Raw genomic sequence first — 12989 nt, 5'->3', positions numbered from 1 at the left:
GGGGAAACTGAAAGCCGCCTGGGTTGAATACAGGGGAGTGGTGGATGAGGCCACAAAAGTTGTGTTCCTTGGTAAGGAATTTGGACTTTATCCTGCAGGCAGTGGTGAAGCTCAGAAGAGGGCTCTAAGCAGGGAAATAAGATGATCAAATTACCAGGAAACCTTTTCACCACCACACTCCCACCACTTCTGGCTAACTCCCATCCAAGGTGCACTCTCAGAGTGTGGCTTCCTCCAGGAAGTAGTCCCTGACCACCCCTCAGACTCAGCTGGCCCTCAGCTAAAGCTATCAGGGGTTCCCCAGCATGCCGCCCTTTCTCTCCATTGCACTGTGTCTTGATTAACTGTGCCTTGTATTTTTCCCTTTCCTCTCATACACTGTCGGTGCTAAAGGCCAGGGACGATGTCTGTTGTGTTCTATGTTGTATTCCCAGTACCCTGCACAGTGCTTGGTGTGATGAGTACTCAATATGTGTTTATTTAATGGAAAAAAAAAACATGAGAAGATAACTCTTGTGGTTTCCAGCCTGAGCTGTATAGGTTGGAAAGTGAGGGCAGGGGACCAGGGAGAAGGCTCTTGCGATAGTTTGGGTAGGAAGTGATGGGGGCCTGACCTGAGGCAGCGGTAGTGGAGCTGGAGGTCAGGGAGAAATTAGGAAAACGTTTAGGAGACAGAACTGATAGGCCTGGGTGATTAGATGAGGGAAGTAAGGGGACCAGATAAGGGGAGGAGGGCTCCTGGGCTTCTGGCTTAAGCAGTTAGGTGGATGATGGATGTTCTGGAAAAGGAGGTAATGTGTGGGGGAAGATGATGAAGTCAGTTTAGACATGTTGACTTTGACATGCCTGTAGGGCATTCAGGTGGAGAGGTCCCAGGGGCAGCTGGAATCACAGAACTGGAGCCCAGGCCAGACATCTGGACTGAAGATAAAGATTTGGGAGCTGTCAGCCTGCAAGTGATGGTTAAAGACAAAGGAGGGGATAAGATCACCTGAGGAGTGAAGGAGGTGGTGAAACAACAAGGAGGACGCCCACCTCTTATAGGTGGAGGGGCTAACGAGGAGCTACAAAGGGAAAAGGAGGCATCAGAGGTGGGGGGAAGAAAAGAGAGCAGTGTCACAATCGCTAGGGGAGAAATGGCTTCAAGGGCTAGCAACAGGGTTCAATATTGTGAAGAAACTGAGAGCCTGCCCAGGACCCCCTTACAGTTGAGAAAATGAGGCCCAGGGAGGTTGACTGAGGTTTTGTTTTCTGTGGGGGTTTTTTTGTTGAGGAAGACTGGCCCTGAGCTAATATGCACACCCATCTTCCTCTATTTTATATGTAGGACGCCTACTACAGCATGGCGTGCCAACCGGTGCCATGTCTGCAGCTGGGACGCAAACCCCGGGCCGCCAAAGCACAACATGCAAACTTAACTGCTGCACCACCGGGCCAGCCCTTGACTGAGGTATTTGACATCATGAGCTACTACTGCCTACATCACATGAATCAGTGGTTCTCAAAGTATGATCCCAGGACTCCTGGGGGTCCCTGAGACCTTTCCAGGGTGGTCCGAGAGACAAAGAACATTTTTATACTAATACCGAGACTTTTTTGCAGTATTCACTTTGTTGACATTTGTACTGATAACGCAAAAGTTATAGTGGGTAAAATTGCTGGGCCTTAACACAAATCAACAAAGTCACATTCTTTACTCCCATGCACTTATGATTTAACAAAAAGGCCAGCTTCACAGAAGAATGTCCACAATAGAGCACTAATAGTTAATTTTATTAATAAACACAACCCTTGAGTACACATCTCGTTAACCATCTGTGCGTAGAGCTTCTGCTGCATACTGCCGTACTGGACGCATTTATGCGATGGTTTGCGTTGAGAACTGAACTACCTGCTTTTTTCATGGAACATCATTTTTTTAGAAAGAACAATTGACAAGCTATGATTATTTAGACTTGAGTACTTGGCAGACATTTTCTCACAAATGAATGAAGTGAGTGTGTCACATTGAGGAAAATAACTGACAGTATTTCTTGCCAATTATAAAATTTGAACCGTAAAGTGAAAATCAGAGTTTTAGAAAATTTGTATCCACACTGTGAGCTTGACAGCTTCCCGATACCTGAGTATTTGCTGATGAAATCAGTGGTAATATTAACAAATGTGATATTGTGGACTGAAATGTGTCTACACTGGGAAGACCTGCATAAACCACTGAGTCGTTATTTTCCAAATGACCAGCCCATGATGTTACAAAATCAGGCATGAGAAAAAGACCCATTCAAAGTGCCAGACAGACCAATGGAATTTAATGTAGCTGAGTATGAGAAGTTCACTGATATGTTTTCAGATTCCACATTGCAACTAATCTTTCAGAAACTGCCATTTGTTCAATTTTGGTGACATCAAAGAAGATATCCACGATTATCTGAAAAGGCTATTAAAATGCTTCTTTTTCTAACTACAAATCTGTATGAAGCTAGATTTTATGCATCTACTCCAAAGAACATATCACAAGACTAAACACAGAAGCAGACATGAGAATCCAGCTGTCTTCTACTAAGCTAGTCATCAAAGAGATTTGCAAAACTGTAAAACAATACAACTCTTCTCTCTAAATTTTTTTATTTTGAATACATATATTTTATAAAAAGTACGTTAATATGTAAAGAACTTATTACAATTATTTTTAACTAATTAATACTTTAAAGCCTCAGTTTCTAATATTTATTTCCATATTTGTACTATGGTAAATATCTATGGCTACAGCCCACATAAATAAAAGTCTTTGAAGTCCAATAATTTTTTTTTTTTTGAGGAAGATTAGCCCTGAGCTAACTACTGCCAATCTTCCTCTTTTTGCTGAGAAAGACTGGCCCTGAGCTAACATCCATGCCCATCTTCCTCTGTGTTATATGTGGGATGCCTATCACAGCATGGCTGGCCAACCGGTGCCATGTGTGCACCCGGGAACCGAACGGGCAAACCCCGGGCTGCCGAAGCGGAATGTGTGCACTTAACTGCTGCAACACTGGGTCAGCCCAGGAGTCCAATAATTTTTTTTTAAAGATTGGCACCTGAGCTAACAATTTGGCAATCCTTTTTTTTGCTTTTTCTCCCCAAATCCCCCACCAGTAGATAATTGTCTACTTTTAGTTGTGGGTCCTTCTAGTTGTGGCATGGGGGACACTGTCTCAACATGGCCTAAAGAGTGGTTCCATGTCTGCGCCCAGGATCTGAACCGGTGAAACCCTGGGTCGCCAAAGCGGAGCATGTGAACTTAACCACTCAGCCATGGGGCCGGCCCCATCCAATAATTTTCAAGAGCATAAAAGGGTCCCAAGTCCAAGACATCTGAGAACCACTGATACAGACCACCCATTTCAGTCTCCCAGTTCTCAGGGCTTGTTTCCAGCACACCTACCCCCTCCACTGGCTTCTCCACAGAATACAGAATTATAAAACCTAAAAGCAAAACTTAAAACATAAAAGCTGAAGAAGAAATAAGACAGCAGGCATAGTGAGCTAAAGAGAGACTAAGACCCTTTCCTTCCCTTCAAATAATGTTCCTTTAAGGGCCAGGGCTGGCTAAGCAGCCCTGCCCCGCTAGGCTGGTTCACCCACAACCCCTGCCTCCTGCCACCTGCAGGAGAAGAAAGATGGGGACAGAGCTCCGAGCAGCAGTTCAGGTGTCTTACCACCTTCAGATTCAGCATCTAATTGGATAAAATAGCCGATGAAGTAAGGCAGATGGGGCCATTTTGTATTACTCATGAGGTCTGTGCCTTGCCTAACACCAGTAAATAAAAGACAGGCTGGGGGCTGTGACCTTGGGGTTGCAATCCAGGGTTCCCTCCACTGGGCACTCCTCTAAGAGGCCTCTCTTCCCCACTCAAGCCAGCCCAGAGGTCAACCAGTAAAGATGCATTATTTTATGTGCAAATAAATATAAGCCACATTCCTTTGGGTAACTGGTCTTTTTATAATAGTTTGTAGGAAAAAGTGACCCTTTGTATTACTTTTCAATTACAAAACTAGTCTAAAAATGACTAAAAAGTAAAAGTTAATGAAATAGAAGACAAAGAAACAATAGAGATAACACAAAAGCTGGTTCTTAGAAAAAGAAAACAGGGGGCAGGCCTAGTGGTGGCGTAGTGGTTGAGTTGGTGCACTCTGCTTCGGCAGCCCAGGGTTTGTGGGTTTGGATCCTGGGCATGGACCTACACACAGCTCACCAAGCCATGCTGTGGCAGCAACCCACATACAAAAAACAGAGGATGATTGGGACAGATGTTAGCTCAGCAACAATCTTCCTTACTGAAAAAAAAAAGAAAAGGAAAATAGACCTCTAACAAAACTAATCATGAAAAAGGGCACAAAGCATTAAATAAGCAATATTGGGAAAGAAAAAAGGAAGATAAATAAAACACAGTAGAGATATGAAAACAGAAGACTATGAAAATTTTATGCTAATGATTTAAGTTTTTGACTTTTTAAACTTTTTTTGAGAAAAATTTAAAAGTACGAAAATTGACTAGAGGAAGAGGGAACTAATAGTTTTAGTAATACTTATAGTAGTAGTAGAAGTAATATTTTGGGGTCTTCTCTTAAAATACAAACCCCACAGGGCAGTAAGTGGTGGTGAGTTCGTTCCTCCGTTGCCTTGTGACAAAAGAGATGGGTCCTTGGAGCCCAGGCCTGCCTGTCTGGTTGGAAGGAAAGAGGGTGCTGAGAGTAAGAGGAGGGCTGGCACTGCCCCTTGTGTAGCAACCCTGGTTGGCCTGGGGTGAGATTACCCCAAGGCTGTACCAGGCTACCGAGACATCTCCTGCTTGCTTCCCCAAGACTCAGCACCTCAAACATGAGATTCTGCCTGGCCCACCGTTGGTCCCAGGTGGGCACAGAGACACCCCAATCAATCTGGCTCTGCCCAGCCTCAAGGTTCAGCCTACAATCCCCTTCTCCTTTACCCCCTTTCTACTTCCCTTTCCTCCTTCTCTTCTTTCTCTCTCTGCTTCCTCTCCCTCATTTTCTATTGGAAAACAAAGAGTAGCTCCAGGTGTGGCTGGAGTCATATCAGCCACCTCATCCCACATCCCGCCCTCTCCCCACTCCCACTGCTTAGTACTTCTGGCCAGAGGAGTCACAGCAAACAGGTGGAGTTCTAACGACTAACCCTCAGCCTGTCTTGGCCCATTCCCCAAACTCATTTCTGAGTCTGATGTCAGAATGGGACAGAGAAGGGGCCTAAGGGGTGTGGTGGTATGTGCAGTAAAGGGAGACAGCTGGTTAGCTCTGAGCTCTGGTACTGGAGTTACTACAAGAGATCTATCATTTAAACCTTGCCCTGTCTGTGGCCCAAATGAATGTCCCACATATATAAGCAATACTGTGCCTCAAATTTGTCAATGTAGTTGGATAAATAAAAATTAAATCTATCGCTTATCAGCCTTTTGGCTAAGATCAAGCGTAAAAATTAAATCTACTTAAATGTGTTACTCTGTCCATACCAGCTTGTGATCAGTATTATCCCAAGCAACAGACACTAGAAGCACAACCCCATAACGTGTGCATGCACGCATGTATGTGTGTGTGTGTGTGCACGTGCATGCGTGCACGCATGTGCAAGCGCTGAGGGGTGGAAATCCATTAAATATTTTAATGATAGAAAGAGTGATTTCCTTCAGGGAAAGGATGGGATGACCAGTGTACCCAGCATTGCTGTAGTCAAGTCATGATGTCTCCTTATGGTCTCATCCATGGAGGCAGGAGTGAGAAGTGGGCCGCAACAGACAGTTGAGCTTAGGCAGAGAGGGTTCCTTTGTGGGCCTTGCTAATGATTTAGTCCTGGATTGACTCTAGTCCCTAGCAGGTCCTAAGGCAGCTGCTTCAGTGGACTCCTTATCTTGCTCAAAGCCTTAGAGATGGGATGGGATATGGAGGGCTGTGACCTCACTGTGACCTCCAGCCTCTGCTGACTACTTGGTCTGGAGTGGGCATCCTGTCCAGATAACAGAAAACTGATGCTGCAACGACACTGACCACACCTGAGGCCAGGACACTTGACCAGGCACATTCAAGTGCATTAATGGACATAGTAGGTTAAAAAAATTGAAATCTGGACCATAGCAGATGTGTAGCAGTCCTTACCAAAGTCAGCCTCTGGTAAGAACATGTATAGGAATCCAGCATCAGAGAACTAAAAACCGACAAGAGTAAGAAAGAGGTGCCATGTCACAGGTACTTCCCAGTCCAGTATGGCATTATGATTTGAAAGGCCCTAAGGAAGGTCCCCAGATCCTCCCTCCTATCTAATGAAATGGCTAGACTTTCAGGCCTCTCTTCCTAACGCCACCAAACCAATATTTGGGTTCATTCTTTGGAAACAGTGAGCTGCTTCTTCAAAGAACCCACCACTCTTGTCTGCCACCCAAGATCTACAAAGTAGGGAGTTTTCAGCAAGAGTTCTAGGTAGGCTCAAGGGCTATAAGTGACTAACTCAAAACCTCCCTCTGGGGTGCCTCTGCATCCAGGATGGGAGCGTGCCTTGGAGGTGACATAGCAGGAAGCCTGGTATATTTTGATGTCATCTGTCAGGCGCTCCTTCCAAAAATACCCCCCCTGCCCCAGACCTACCTTGTACCTAAAATTTCACCATTAAGAGGGTCCTTGGGCCAGCCCCGGTGGCCTCGTGGTTAAGTTTGGCATGCTCTGCTTTGGCTGCCTGGGTTTGGATCCTGGGCATGGACGTACACCACTCATCTGTTAGTGGCCATGCTGTGGCCGTGGCTCACATGAAAAAGAAAAAACAATGAGGACTGGCAACTGATGTTAGCTCAGGGCGAATCTTCCTCAGCAAAAAAAAAAAGAGAGAGAGAGGGTCCTTAAAGTTATTCAACAAGTCTCTAGAAAAACACAAAGATTTCTTAACTTGGGGTGGGATGGGGGTGGAGATTAGTAAGAAGTCACACAAGAACAAACCAGTGGTAGCCCTGGAATTCCTACATGAGGGGCTTAGAGGTGGCAATCCAGTGAGAAGAGGAGTGGAGTGGGGACAGACAGTGGAAGGGTTGGGAGTAACTATAGTAAAGCAGTGTTTTCCTAGTGAGCACACAGTTTTCAAATACGCTATTTATTTGGGGTGGCTTTGGGAAGATACTGACAGAAATTTGGGATGCTAAAGACTCCCCCATAAACTACCCCTTGACTCTACCACTGCGACAAGAGAAACAAACTGAGCACCAAGACCTTGGAAATCAAGACACAGGAGTCCTGGATTTGGGGGTGGAGGGAGGACTTCAAATTCAGTCCCCTCCCTCCTTAGTCATTTTGCTTGTCAGAGGCAGGCAAACACCCCAAGGCTGAGCTGAGGAATATCCATGAGGGTTTTTTGACCCCGGAATTCTCTGCAGGGTCTCCTCCCTGGAGGAGGCCGAGGAGGGAGTGCAGCCCCTTGGACCAAGAACGGCAGGAGAAGGGCAGAGTAAACTGTGGGCTGGATTGTCCAGTCACATGACGCCATCTCACTGCTTCTTGTCACGTAATCTCTTTTTCCCTCCTCCTCTAGTCTCTCCCTCTCCTCCTTTCCCCTCCCTTTGCTCTCTTTTGATTTGGTTAAAATAGATGCAAACTCTGGTCTTTTCTATTTTTAATACCCAGCCATTACATAATCCACACCGTAATTGCTGACTTGAAAAACTACTGGCAACAGTAGAAAATCCCCAGAGTTTTAAACAGGAAAAGGATTATTACAGCACAAAAGCCTTTGGCAGTTTTACTGACTAGTAAACCATCTGTAATCGTCACTTGCCAGTGGAAGTCACATGGGCCCTGGGAAACACTCTCCCCACCTCAGGGAAAGCAGGCTGGGGGAAGGGATGAATCGCAGCCTCAGCTGGGAGGAGAACGCTTTGTGTGGCAAAGCAGGGGACAAGGTGGTACTCCTGGAGCTCCCACTGGGCCCAGAAGTGAGGGCTGAAGGAGTCAGCTTCAGGTTACCCCGGGGCCACCTTCTACAGCTTTTGTTTCCTGCAAGGGAGTGAAGTCTCCAGAATCCAGGACCTTTCCCTCATCGACTTCCCAGGCGTTCCTACAGGATCCAACACTTCCTGAGTGAGCCTGAGTGAGCATGGACTATTCCAGTTAAATAATTTTATAAAGACACAGGAGCAAGGAAGACTGCTTGTTAATCACAGAGACCTGACCCACTCCTCTGCAAGGCTTTCCACATATTAGGCCAATCACCACAATAGTGAATTCTTCAATAAAATGGTCCAATAAAAATATAAGAAATAGAGCTTTGGTAAAGGGTTTCACAACCAAATCGAAATTACCTATCTCATTGAGACAAAATTCTCTGTATGTGCTTTAGGGTATGAATAGCATAGGAGATGCAGAGGGGACAAGGACAACTTTCCCTGATTTTGCCAATTCTGCCACAACCCTAACCCCAATAATCAAGGTGGGTCAGTCCAATTTGAGTAACTATACATGACAATTCATTCAACAGATGTTTGCTGAATGCCACACGCTGGGCTGTTGCTGGGGGTATAACAGTAAGCACAATCACTGCCCTGGTGGAACTGCCAGGTCAGCGAGGAAGGCAGACATTAATCAAATATTACATAAAAACGTCATTACAAACCATGGTGAAGGGTGACAAGGGAAAAGGATAGGGCGCTAGGGGCATTTAGAACAAGGGGACTTGATAAGGTCTGAAGGTTCCTAGAGGATTACCCTAAAGACTTCAGGGTTCTTATAATTCAGCACCTCATCTTCCTCCCCTCCCCCTCCCTCCCTTCTTCCTTGCTTCCTACAGTTAATATTTACTGTTTTTTTCTATGTACAGAAGATAAAATTAGGTTCTTTACATATATGGTCTCACTTGATTCATATAGCAAACTTACAGTTCAAGACACTTTAAGACAAAAGGATCTGGTGAGAAAGGTCAAACCATACTTTTTAATGAGAACTATATACAATTCATAACATGAATTAAGACTACTACCTGCAGATGACAAAAATCCAAATTAAATTTTCATAAGAAAAAAAAAGGAAAGCCTGGGCCTCTGTAAATGAAATGTCCAGAGTTAGACTAGCTTAAGGAATAGTTAGGTCTAGGTGCTGAAAAGATGTCATCTAGTCTCCATCTCTTTCCACCTCCCAGCTCAGCTTTCATCTGTGTTGACTTCAGCACTCCCGTGGGGCGGCAAGATAGCCACCAGCCGCCTCAGGGTTACAAACATTCTACAGGCTTGGTGACCCAGTTGGAAAAGAAATGAGAATTCACTTCTTAATAGTTCCAACAAAAGTCAGGAAGTCCTGATTGGCCTGGATTTAACACCATGCCCATGCCAACCGCTGTTCTCTGATAGGCATGGTTATATGTCCCCTATCCAGAACCCAGAGATAGACCTGACCCCATCAGAGCCCAGACTGAGAATGGGGAAGGAGGTAGCCCCAAAGGAAAATCAAGGTGCTCTTACCTAAGAAGAGAGAATGCGTACTGGGCAGGCAAAGCCCACCCATCTCTGCTGTCCTCAAACTTTGGAACTACAATGGAGGCTAAGACTATACAACAGGTTCTTCCATCAACCTGTTCTTCTTCCCTAAGGAATGAGCAAGAGTGCTTGTTCAGTGTGGCACCGGCTGGATTTGCCATGATCCCACTCCTGCTGCTCAGAGACCTTGGGTTCTTGCTTTAGGGCACTCACTCGTCTTAATATTTGCTTACATACTTGCTCAGAGCAGTCTTCAAGTCCCAAGAGTCTGCGGAAGACTTTACCCATGTCCCTTCACTCCCAAATGATGTGCCCTACTCAGTGCTGGTGAGGCTGGGGCGGCTGCAGCTCTCTAGCTCTTTGACCAGCATCCTCAGGATCTGTGGATTCCTAATAGGAAGGGAAGAGAATGACAAGCCCTTTCTTGGAAAGTTTTACTTCCCTTTTGGAGTCTGAACTGAAAAAATGGAGTCCATGGGGCAGGAAGAGGAATATCAGGATAGTTCCTGGGGCATCCAACAAATAGACCTCCATAAGAAGGATCTTGGCAGGGGGGAGCGGGGAACACTGTTAAACATTCTATGAGATACACAGCACTACAGCAATCAGATGTTAGCTGCAACCACCTTATCCTTGGACGTGTTTTTAAAAGCTTCTTGGATCCCCCTATCCCAAATCCTATGGGAAGTCCAATGACCTTCCCCCAATTTCTGCAAACTTCCAGCAGCTAATGCTCTTAGTAATCCCTTCGGGCTCTAACTCCAGCTCCTGCTGGACTTTTGATCTCACTCACATCTCACCTCCTGAGGCTGGTCTTTTCCCTCTGCTCTGAGCTGTCCAGATGTGGGACTCAGCTCTCTTTCTCCATGCTTTACCAAAAGAACAAATACACCTATACAAACTCACTCAAAATATTGTGTATTCATCAGGCTTTCCTGAAGTTATGAAGAGACAGAGGGGTTTTATACTACCATGCTGCTTGTCTTCTTCACCTTCTCCAGACACTTCCCACATTTGGGAAGGGGTCTCCCCTTCCCTCAGGAAACTAAATTCCCCTTATATTATTCAGAGCAACTTAGCTCTCCATCCTCCTTCCTCTGACATCCAATGACCCATAGCTGGAGTCAGCCGCACTACAAACCATCCACTCCAGGTTCCACCCCTGACCAGTGCTGAGGAACAAAAAGAAGTTTTGAATTTTCACTCTCTCATCACCGTTCTGCAGTGGAGAAGAAAATGGAACCATTTTTTCCCCTACAAATAAGAGTTATGCCACTCATCTTTAGAAGCAGAACTGGCTGCAGTCAGTACTGGTTTTAAATAAGTTTCTACAATTCTATGTAAAGTCTCCAGCTCAAAGAAAAGCCTATGTTACAAGTCCAAAACAATTCTCCCATACCCCTACTGGGGTCTACTGACACTGAGAATGTGACGAAGGAAAGCAATGCTTCTGTCCCAGAAGTGTTGCCTGTTTTTGAAGGACAAAAGAGTTTACATCCCTGTGCCACCTTGTGATGGAATTCCTGTTGTTTCCAGGCTGGAGCTCCGGAGCCTCAAACTCCAGTGAAATAGGCAAAACCAAGGTGTCAGCTTCAAGGACTCCTTTCACCTAGGTTGGTGTGGGCCCGAGACCAAGATAAAAACTGGCTAATAGGCTTCTCCAAAGGTGATGCAAGGGCAACCACAAGGAGCAGGTTTCCTCCCAAGACCTAGGCTAGCTCTAAGCCATGCCTTCCTGGGCCACTCAGATAATTCCCTTCCCTTTCTAAGGGGAAGGAGCAAGCAGGGTGTCCCAAAGAGAGGAGGCCCCAGCCTCTCTCAATGCTTCAGAGGCAGGAGACAGGATCTGTAAGGCTGTGAATACCAAAAAAGAGCAAATCCTAGGAAAGAATTCTGAGCTTTGAATTCCTTTGTTCATCACACCAAAAAGAGGAGCAGCAGGCAGCATGGCCAGCCCATAGAATCTCTTAGGAATCCTTCTGGTTCCCACGGAAGAAGGAATAGGGAGAGGTCCCTAAATTCTTCTTGGAGGCTAAGATTTACAATACCAGGTTAAACAAATAAAGAGGAAGAAGGTGAGGATGGGAATACACCTTTCATCTTACATAAGGGGAAGACAAAAGTTGGCATTTCATTCATTAAAGTCATGACTAGAAAAATACACCCTTAAATATTTTTTAACCTAAAGGAATCCTCTAATAAAATTTAAAACAGAATGAATACATTCCAAATCAAATAAATAGGAATGTTTTTTAAAAAATAAATGGGAACATTCTATTCCCATTGCTCTGCACTTGCTTTTCTCACTGATACAGAACCTACTTCAGCGTTTTCACAACCACACTACTTTACAGTCCCCTACTCATGGATATTTACTAATGCAATGAACATTCTTGTCCAGTACATCCCTGTACTCAAGGATAACCACTTCTTCAGATGAAATTCCAGTTTGCCCTGCTATGACTTGCCTGTTTGTATTCTTTGCCCATTTTCTATTGGATTTGTTGTCTTTTTCTTATTGATTAATAGGAATCTTTTATAAATTATAGATATTAATCCATTGTCTATTACATATATTGCAAAAATTTTCTCCCAGCCTGTTGATTGTCTTCTACCTTTATTTATGATGACTTTTGCCAGACAGAAGTTTCTCATTTTTACATGGTAAAACCAATTACAAACAATTTAGAAAGTACCGCCATGGGAGCAGCACACCCCGAGCCCTGACCCACCTAGCTTCTTCTGCTGGGGGCCACACAACCTTGCTTAGGTTTCTGTGGTGAAATGGCTATTAGGCAATGATTTTCTGAGCAGTTCCCATCTGGTTTTATAGCTACAGTGGTGGTGTAAATGGATCAGGTTAAGAAGGGGCAAAAAGAATTGTGAGATTTTGTTTGTTTATTTTCAGCTATTTCGGCACTTTTTTTTTTTTTTGAGGTTTGCTGAGGAAGACTGGCCCCGAGCCAACATCTGTGCCCATCTTCCTCCACTTTACATTTGGGACGCCTACCACAGGACGGCTTGCCAAGCAGTGCCATGTCTGTACCCGGGATCCGAACCAACGAACCCCAGGCCGCCAAAGCAGAACGTGCACACTTAACCGCTGCACCACCAGGCAGCCCTCAGGGCTTCTTTCTTAATTTTTGTTTAGAATCATGTATTAACAATGTCAAAGGAAACCTGAACCACTGAAAATCCAAAAACATCTTTATAAACAATAATCTGAGTACTTCCAGATTCTTTCAAACTATGTGGGCTTTTTAGGGCATTATTTACTGTCACCATGGAAGGAAAAATAAATTCCAGACCCCACAGGAACAGAAAGGCTCAAGAGTCCATTGCCTCCTAGAGTTTTAAGCAAGACCTTTACAACACTTCCCTTGAGCCTCTCACAGAAGATTAGCACTGGCCCAATCTGATCCTGAACAGTTCAAAAAACCCTGTGGCCAAATGGGATTTTGCCTGCAAGAATACTTAGTCCCGGTTCCC

At 44.9% G+C, this 12989-nt stretch overlaps 1 long non-coding RNA gene across 9 annotated transcripts in view; it reads right to left on the bottom strand.

The window, feature by feature from the left end:
* Positions 1 to 12989, bottom strand: part of LOC103547590 (uncharacterized) — a 97879-nt gene that overhangs the window by 40276 nt on the left and 44614 nt on the right. Inside the window, exons 6-7 of one of the 9 annotated variants that reach the window (XR_011526011.1) lie at positions 9486 to 9608; positions 6637 to 6789 (exon numbers count right to left, since the gene is read on the bottom strand). The exons of 7 other annotated variants lie outside the window; for them this stretch is intronic. This is a non-coding gene — a long non-coding RNA (uncharacterized lncRNA). The remainder of the gene's footprint in view (positions 1 to 6636; positions 6790 to 9485; positions 9609 to 12989) is intronic. One more of the 9 variants, XR_011526012.1, reaches the window with a different exon arrangement.

The sequence above is a fragment of the Equus przewalskii genome, chromosome 14 (assembly GCF_037783145.1).
Source record: "Equus przewalskii isolate Varuska chromosome 14, EquPr2, whole genome shotgun sequence".
In the NCBI taxonomy this organism is placed as follows: Eukaryota; Metazoa; Chordata; class Mammalia; order Perissodactyla; family Equidae; genus Equus; species Equus przewalskii.
Note: the sequence above shows the minus strand (reverse complement) of the source record. Positions and strands in the feature narration are given on the sequence as shown.